Source organism: Tupaia chinensis, unplaced genomic scaffold (genome assembly GCF_000334495.1).
Source record: "Tupaia chinensis unplaced genomic scaffold, TupChi_1.0 Scaffold000088_1, whole genome shotgun sequence".
NCBI lineage: Eukaryota > Metazoa > Chordata > Mammalia > Scandentia > Tupaiidae > Tupaia > Tupaia belangeri.
Window position 1 is genome coordinate 1,309,237 of NW_006159550.1, and position 9,372 is coordinate 1,318,608.

Here is a 9,372-nt window from a genome sequence, read left to right on the forward strand (position 1 = left end):
GAACAACATCCAGAAAGAGTGATGACAAAAAAAAAAAAAAAAAAGATAAACAGATAGAAAAAGAGAAACCAGAGGAGTTCCTGAGAGAGACCCAGAGGGAGAAAGTGGCTTATAACTAGTCAGAAACTTAGAAATTAGGTGGAGAGAAAAGCTGGAGCAGAGAGTAGAATAGCAGGCAGAAAGGAGGAGAAGGACAGAGAGAGCCCAGGGATCTGTCCTGTGTGGGGGGTCATAAGGAGTCTTGACTCAGTACTTAAATAGTACTTGTCAGACTATTTAAGGGGAACAGAGATCTGTGGCAAAGCAGCAGTGTTTGTTTACTTATTTATTTTGAAAGTTTTTGCCAGAAGGCTCACAGACTCACCAGAGAGAGAGATAGAAGGAAAATGGGAAATCACCCCCTAGGGAGAATGGCCATGCTACAATCCCTTCTCCTCCATTCTCCTCTCAGGATTATGGGCATGCACACACACTCCTGGTGTGATTATCAAGCCACCAGACCCAGGACTCGAACTGCGATTGATCATGTGGGAGTCCTGTGTCTTAATCACACACCACTTACTGGCCCCAGTAGCATTTATTTTTAATACACCATTGTACTTCGGTAACAGAAAAGTGAAAAAGCAAAAAGAAATGCAGAATGGAGATAGGGAACACTACACTGAATCTTGAGAGTCTCACAAAGAAAGCTATGGCATCCCCTGTGTTGGAGTACATGGTTAGTCTAACTGTAGTCTCTCAGGAACCCAGAGAAAGGGGTTGTGTTCATCCATCTTATTTCCCTTCAGCCTATGGATAAAGCTTTACAATGGGGAAAGACATGACAGAAGCTGCCAGCCAAACGACAGTTCTTGCCCTGATTGCTTATCTCGGAGGCAGTTAAACCCTGAGCAAGGGCACACACTTGGGAGGCTTTGTAAAATGAGATGGAAACTCCTCTTCAACCTTCCCTGTTACTCAAAAATTCTGTGAAACTTCAAGTGTGATGAATCTGGAGGAATTTTCAGTGCTGCACAAGGCAAGCACTCATGGTTTCTGCTCCATTCTTACCTTGCTTGTTAAGAGACATTTATTAAAGTGATAAAATAAAATAAATATTTTTAATCTCATATCTTCCCATTTTCAATTACTGAAGTATAAAAATCTCTTCCCAAAGTTACCTGAATGAATTTTTCACTTAAGTAGCCATATGTTAATTCCACGTGGAATTGATGCTGAGTCAAAATGATCGAGATGCACGGTACAAGACAATAATGTGCCATGCCATAGAAACAGACAGATCTATCACACCAACTGCAAGCATTGTGTGCCCGCTCTTATTACTGGTGATGCCTAGATCTGAAGAGCAATTGAATGAATGGCTTGCTCTTAGAAATATATTCTTCTGGATTTAAACATAGATTGTTTTAAAATGTGATGCATTTATACATAAGCTTGCAGTTAAATACATAAACCTGTACTGAAGGTGTGTTCTTATTGATAGGGTTCAAGACCCAAACCTTTGGGTACTTCCTATGGATTGTGGGGTATGAGATAGATTCTTTGAACACAGCACTTAAGAAGAGAAAAGCTTGGGCTGGACAGTGGTTCAGTAGTAAAACATGGTGATGCTCTTCATGGTCAACCTGCACAGGAAGGTTCCAGGTTCATGTCTGGAGACCTCCCCAAGTAGGCTGGGGATTCATGTGTGCCTATGACCTGGGGCTGGCTGAGGCTCAGGGTGGACTGCAGCATCAAGACCCCCTTGGGGATGTTATTTTCCCCTTTCTCACTTTCCTGTATCTCTCTCTTTCATGGAAGAAATAGATAAATAAAGCTTTATAGTATCTTATAAAAAAGAAGATGGAGACAGAAGGGCCCAGGCTGACCCAATTTGCCTGCACATTATAATTACCTTGAGAACATTTGATACATATATGTTCTTCAGCTTCACTTTAGAACCATCACATGGGAACTCCATAGTGAGACCTAGGAATCTGTATTTAAAAAAAAAAAAAACCTTTTAGGTGTATGAACGATCACTGTGAACAACTGAGATGGTAAATCTTTTGTTTTCCTGCCTCTGGTTGCCAAACATGTTCTACAGCACAGTGACAAATTTAATGCAATCTGACAGAGGAATGAAGTCTTTCAGTGGCAACTAAACTGATTTTTTCCCTATGGAATTAGATAATGTCTTCCAACATTTTGATCACCAATTCTATCTAATAACCGTAGAATAGTAGATGCAATGTAGAGCTTTCCTTGAGCAAATATGCCACATTGATTCTCCTGGTGTTTTTTTTAAAACTGTGTCTACTAAATGAGTATGAAAATATGTCCTTTTTCTCAAGTGAACATTATTTTGAAATTTGTGAAACATAGCACTTCAGCAACTCACTTGTTACCACAAGCCAGTTAAGTTTCAAGGCAATTGCTTATTGCATGAAAATGTAATTGCTAGATTTCCTTAATACATTTATTATAGGATATTCTGTGATAGGGCAAGAGGAAGAGAAAAAAACAGGAGAGAGCTCATAGGGGGGTATTGGACATTCCAAATAAGGCTTCCAGTCAGTGGGTCTAACTGTGGCTTAGTGCTCAGACTGTAGGCTGGGACTGAGGGCCGTTGACTCACTGTCACCAACTCTGAGTAAGACTTCTGACCTTTTGGTGTCTTAGTGAATGATTCCAGAAAAAAGAAGCAGTGGGGAAAATAACATCAAAGTGGCCTTGAGGTCTCCTAGGTAAATACATGATGATATTGGAAGTGAGAGTGCTGTGACCTTCAGTCTGGGGAGTGATTGGTATTACAGCAGACAGTCCTGTCATTCTGTTCTGTGGTAACAAGGAGAAAGCCTTTGATGTGTAACTCTGGGATCACTGTATGAACTAAGAAAAAAATAGTCATCTCATCACCCCACCCGCCAACTCCAGGTCTCTGCAGAACAACTGGCAGACACTCCCATGTGGTTAGATAGAAAAAACCCTACGTTATTGTACCCAATTTAAGACTACAGTTTGAAGGGTTTTTTTTGTTTTAATTGCTAGAAGGTGGGTGCATTCATGAAAGACAGAAAGAACATCCCTAAGGGGCCGTGGTAAAACTGCAAGCCTTTTTCCTTCATTTCTTCACCCATCAGGATTTGGGGCATGTACCCACATGTGTCTTCTATTGTTCAAGCCTCTGGGGCTAGGACGTGAACAGTGGTTAGCCACGTGGGTTCCAGGTTCTTACACACAGTGTTGCTCAGTTTGAAGAATTCTGACAAATTTATATACTTGTCTAAGGTTACCATAATTGATAACCCTCAAAAGATTCTTTGAACATCTACCCAGGAAGTCTCCCTTCATTCCCAGCTGCAGACAACCAGTAGTCTACTTTTTTCATTATGGATTAGATTTGTCTTTCCTAGAGTTTCATATGGAACCACAAAAGATGCACTCGTTTATGTGTGATTTCTTTAATGACACATTCTGATGTTGAGTCACCCATGTAGTTGCCTGCATTGGTAGCTTGTGTGGTGAATAGTTTTTCATTTCATCACAATTCATTCATCTGTTCACCTGTTAATGGGCATTTGAGTGATTTTCAATTTGAGACTGTAATAAACACATCTATTATGAACATGTGTGCACCAATATTTGCGTGGGCATAACTTTTTATTTTTTTTAAATAATTATTTTATTTAACTTTATTTATTTGTTTTCTTATTTTTAATTTGATCAGAGAGGGACAGAGTGAGAGACAGAGAGAGAGACAGAGAGAGTGAGAAAATCAGAAAGCAAGCCTCCAGGTCCAGGACTTGAACTGTGGCCGGCCATGTAGAAGTCCAGTGCCCTTAACCACCACACCACTTGCCGGCCCCTATTTTTAATAAATATTTCAGATAGGAACTGCTGGTGTTTGTGATGGGTGCTTGGTCAACTTTAGAACTCTGCGAGGGAGGTTTTCCAAAGTGGCTGCACCATTTATATTTCTATTGGGTGTATAAAATTTTCTATTTCTCTACCTCTTCTTATTTTTAGCTGTCCTTTTGATTCTTGCTGTCCTTATGGGCATGCGGTGGTATCTCATTGTGGTTCTACTTTGCATTTCCTGGATCCCTATGGATGTTGAGACTCTGTCATGTGCTTCTTGGCTGTATGATAATCCATGCCATCAGTTGTAGGAACAGAGCCTTTTTATTAAGGCGAGAAGAGGCAGTTTACCGTGTGATGCTGTGACCCCCTCCCTGTCCACTGAGGAAGAGGAAGCTCATCTGCTCCTTGACTTGTGCTGAGAATGTCTGAGGTTTACCTAAACCTCATGGAATCAGCCCCTACACGGTCATCACACATTTTCTTGGGAAGGATGAGGGGATCCTGTCCTGCATCCTTTCTTCTCAACCTATCTCTTTCTTTTCAGGTCACTTGATGTGTTTTCAGCAACCTCTTTTTTTCTTCCAAGTCTTCTCCTAAGATTTTATCTTGATTCACTGGTAAAATATTTTTTTTGACAAAAGCACCTAAGATTTTCTCTGGTTTCTCCACTCTCCCATCTATGTCCAGCGACATAGCCATTATGCTAACTGCTGGTTCCCGTAAAATATTTTTTTTGACAAAAGCACCTAAGATTTGCTCTGGTTTCTCCACTCTCCCATCTATGTCCTTGAGGTAGTTCTTACTCTGATGATCATAATTATAGCCTCCAGCTGTAAATTCCCTGTTAGGGATCTATGTTTCGATATTCCCAGCTGCTGAGGGGTGTTGCTGGTTACTGTTTACAATTAAGCCTATATCCTGGAATTGAACTTGGGTGAAAGGAGCTGCCTGTTTTAGTTGTGTTGCCTTTTTGAGGGTTGCTGCATGCAAACAGAAAATAGGTCAATGTAGGATATAAAAAGTTCTGGCTTCCATGGGACCAGCAGATAGCATAATGGCTATGTTGCTGGACTCCCATGTAGTCAACTGCAGTTCGTGTCACAGACCCGGTGGCTTAAAACTCATGCCGAGTGCATGTGTATGAGTGCCCAAGATCCTGAAAGGAGAATGGAGGAGAAGGGCAGCGTGGCCATCCCCCTGGGGGGTAATTTCTCACTTTCTGTCTCTCTATCTCTCTTTGTCTGGTGAACGCATGCGCCCTATAGCAAAAACCTCTAAAAAAAATAGTTCTGGCTTCCTTTCATCAATTCAGGACATTATTGAAGGGCTATTTCAACTTCAGACTTCCTGTAGGATCTTCAGTCATTGTTGCAGATGCACTGGAGTCCACCTTGTCCTTCTTTCTTATTCTGATTCCATCTGTATGCAGATCTCTACCTCCAAGAGTATTTTTTTTTTGGGGGTGCATTAGTTATCAGCAGTTGCAAAAACAAATTATCACAAATTGGTGACCTAAAATAGTAGAAATTTATTTTCTCATAGTTTAGAAGGGTAAAAGTCTGAAGTCAAGAGCTGACTTCTTTCAGAGGCTCTGAAGTAGAAACCTCAAAGTGTCTCTTTTCAAGCTTCCAGCATTGGCGGGCAGTCATTGTCCTTCTTTCATTTGTAGAGACATCATTCCAATTTCCACCTCAGTTTTCATATTACCTTCTCCTCTATATGTTTCTTTGTTTTAAACAACCTTATTTTTTGTTTCTTTCATGAGAGAGAGAATGAAAGAGAGAAAGACAGGCATCCTCAATAGGGTCTTCATGGCACAATTCTCCACACCCTTTCTTCCAGCTTCAACCAGCCCAAGACATGCAAGCACCCACCTGCTGTGTACAGGTTGACCCAGAAACTGAACCCTGATCTTCCATATGGCTTCCAGCAATGCAGAACACGGCATTACTGCTGTGCCACCAGAGCTGGACACTCTGTGGGTTTCTTAAAAGGACATTTATCATTGAATTTAGAGCCCGCATGGTTAATTCAGGAAGATCTCATCTCAAGACTTTTACCTTAATGACATTGGCAAGTCCCTTTTTCCAAATATGGTTATGTTCACAAGTTCCAGGCAGACCTATCTTCTGGGGTGGCTACTACTATATAACCTATTTTCCTAGGAACTGAGCTAGTCTAATAGGTGACAGAGGTCTAGGGAGTATATCTTTTTTTCCCCCCAAAATGTGTTATTGGGATGGTTTCCCACTCACTTTGAGTCAGGATGCTTTTAGCACTGCTTCCTCCTGAAAGAACATCCTTCTGTAAGCCTCGTTTTTCCTCCTGCAGGCTGGCAGAGGACAGTGGAGCAGCCAACGCACTAAACTACCATTTATCCATGGCTAAAGATAGTGATTTTTATGGCACTTCACATCCATGAAGTAGGAATTTGGGCTCTGTACCAGGCGCTGCTTCTTGTGTTTCCTCTCCTCTTCTGGAGAAGGATGAAGGAGGTCCTTTGTGAGAGGCATGTTCTTGTAGGAAGGTCGTCACTGCTGGGAGGATGGGAGTATATCTTAAATGAGATTTGGGATCTGGGTCTATCACCAGTTGATCAGCAATGAAGACCTCATCACTAGAGGTGAATGGGCACTGATTTTGCCTGAGAAGCAGTCAGTGGGTGAGAGGAATTGTTTGAACTTCTACTGTGGTTGAACTGGGATGGGAAAGAAATGCACTGGCAGGTGACTCAGAGGTTCAAGTAGAGTAGTAAGTATAAGGACGATGGGACCAAATGGATATTATATTGGGGAAAGACAATGAAAACCAGAGAGTGATTAATCACCAATTTAAAGCGAAATGTGAAAACCATAGGGCCTTGTTGGCAACATATAAAAGACTCTCATCTTCTGCAGATGGAGGCAGAAAAAGCCTAGGATAGGTTCCAGGACTTAATTAAAAGTAGCAGGACTCCAGAGAAGGCTCGTTCTGTAACCCTGGCAAGTCAGTTACACTGAAGGTTCCTGATTAGGAAGTAGTGGGACCCCGGGTTTGGAATGGCAGGCCCAAGTTGATGCACTCAATATTTTGAATTTCCCCAGATTTCCCCAACACTCTGGGCAACCAGAGGTGACTAGCCTCTCAGCAAGGAGCAGGCCTCCCTCCCTCCTCCTCCAGCACGAGGCTGAAGTGCAAGTATGAGCTGGGTGCTGAGGGTGTCAGCTCAAAGGAGTGCAGCCTGAATTTGGGTAAGAGCAGAATTTATATATTTATTGAGAGATTTTTGCTATAGGGCATGTGTGCTTGCCAGAAAGGCAGAGAGAGACAGAGAGACAGAAAGCAAGAAATCACCCCCTAGGGGGAATGGCCATGATGCAATCCCTTCTCCTCCATTCTCCTCTCGAGATCTTAGGACACGCATGCACAAATGCCTGGCGTGAGTTTAAGCCACCGGGTCCGGGACGCGAACCATGGTTGACTACATGGGAGTCCAGCGACATAGCCATTATGCCATCTTTTGGTCTCTATTTATTAATTTTAAAAGAATTGCTTAATTTAGGCACAAGCAGTTAGCATAATGGCTATGTCGCTGGACTCCCATGTAGTCAACCATGGTTCGCGTCCCGGACCCGGTGGCTTAAACTCACGCCAGGCATTTGTGCATGCGTGTCCTAAGATCTCGAGAGGAGAATGGAGGAGAAGGAATTGTGGCGTGGCCATCAATCCTGGGGGATGATTTCTTGTTTTCTGTCTCTCTGTCTGTCTGGTGAGCGCACGAACCCTATAGCAAAAACCTCTTTAAAAAAAGAATTGCTTAATTTTATTATTATTATTTTAAAATTTACTATAGGGCATGTGAGTTCATCAGAAAGAGAAAGAGAGAGAGAAAGAAATAGGGAAAGTGAAAGAGCAAGCTGCCAGGTCTGGGACTTAAACTGTGAGTGGCATGTGGGAGCCCAGCACTTTAACCACCATGCCACCTGCTGGTCCTGAGGAAAATTTCTTAAGAAGAAAGTACTCTCCTCTGATGCAGGAGCTTTGCCCTGGCAAGGACCCTAGCAGGCAATGTTAACACATTGCTGTGATAGCTTCTGAAGCTTGGGGTAAGTAAAATAAATTAGAAATGTCCATGCCAAGTACAATAGAAATGTCACTTTTTTTTTTTTTGAATTATACACATGAACAAAAGGCTCAGAAAGCTCAGGGAAATGGTCCTACTGGAATAAGGTCAGAAAATCCAACCACCCATTATTCCTTGAGATGACCCAGACACCTTTGTTCCCCAATGTGATAAGGAATGCATTGATGAGCATTAATGTTAGGAAGCACCAACAGAAGATACGATTTCAGAGCTTACATAGCAAGGGCAAGGACAGGATTCTGAGATAATGGAGGACAGGTGGTGAAGTGCCATAGTCAGAAACAAAATGGCTGCCGAGTAGCCTCATGCCATCATGGCAGCTGGCTTCCAACAGAAGGGGCAGTTCAAGAGAGTGTGTGCCAAGAGCAAGGTACACTCAATGACAGTCTCAGATGTCACTGCTACAGCATTCCATTGTGAGATGTGAGTCACTACGTCTGGTCCCCATAAAGAGGAGAGCAAACTGGATCCACCTTTTGAAGGGAAGAGTGTCAAGGACTTTGCAAGTATATTTTTAAACAACCAAGGGACATTCCTAAGGGAAACATGTGCTTCTTATCTCTGCAACTCAAGGATCTGGGAGTTTGAAGTTGTACTTCCAAAATGGAGACATTTTCACCAGAAGAAATTGAGTTTTAAAAATTTTTTGCTATAGGCATGTGCACTCACCAGAGAGAGAGAGAAACAAAGAAATTCACTCCCTAGGGCCTATGGTCATTCCTCAATCCTTCCCTTCCATTGTCCTCTCAGGGTTTTGGGCAAACATACACACATTCTAGAGTGATTCTCAAGCCACCAGGTCCAGGACTCTAACCACGAAACTGGCCATGTGGGATCCATCACCTTAACATCCATGCCACCTGCTGGCCTAAGAGATCAAACTTTAAGCTGTAACTGTTGCCCAGTCACTGTTGGCTTTCCTGTCAAGGGACCAGCAGGCAAAGAAAGAAGTCAACATTCTGGCTGGGGATGTTGGTCTGCTTTTTAGGTGGAAAAAGATCTATTACCTAAAGGGGGAGGCATGAGCACATTTGACACTGATGACCCACTGGGACATTTCTTGAGATGCTCTTGCCTAGTTTTGTCAGTCAATGAACAAGTTTAGCAACCATGGCCTGAGGCTCTGGAAATACTACCCAGCTAAGCTGCTAGACTGAAAAAAGTGCTAGTCATGGGCAAAGTGAACCTAGGACAGATACGGAGAGCGAAATGGTGTGTATCAGTTCAGGCTCTAAGACCAGATACTGCAGTCAGGTGGTAGTTCATCCCACAAACTTCTTTGTAATTTTCCCAGGAAAAAGGATACCCAGAGGAGGAATCTGGAGGAGGTTCATCCAGCTTCAGTAAGACTGTCACCTGAAGAACGTGCATCCAGATTGCACAATGGTGGGTGTGCATGATGCTGG

The 9,372-nt window shown here is 42.6% G+C and overlaps 1 pseudogene; it reads right to left on the reverse strand.

The window, feature by feature from the left end:
- LOC102478679 (mitochondrial import inner membrane translocase subunit Tim17-A pseudogene) overlaps positions 1 to 9,372 on the reverse strand; it is a 48,622-nt pseudogene that overhangs the window by 3,554 nt on the left and 35,696 nt on the right.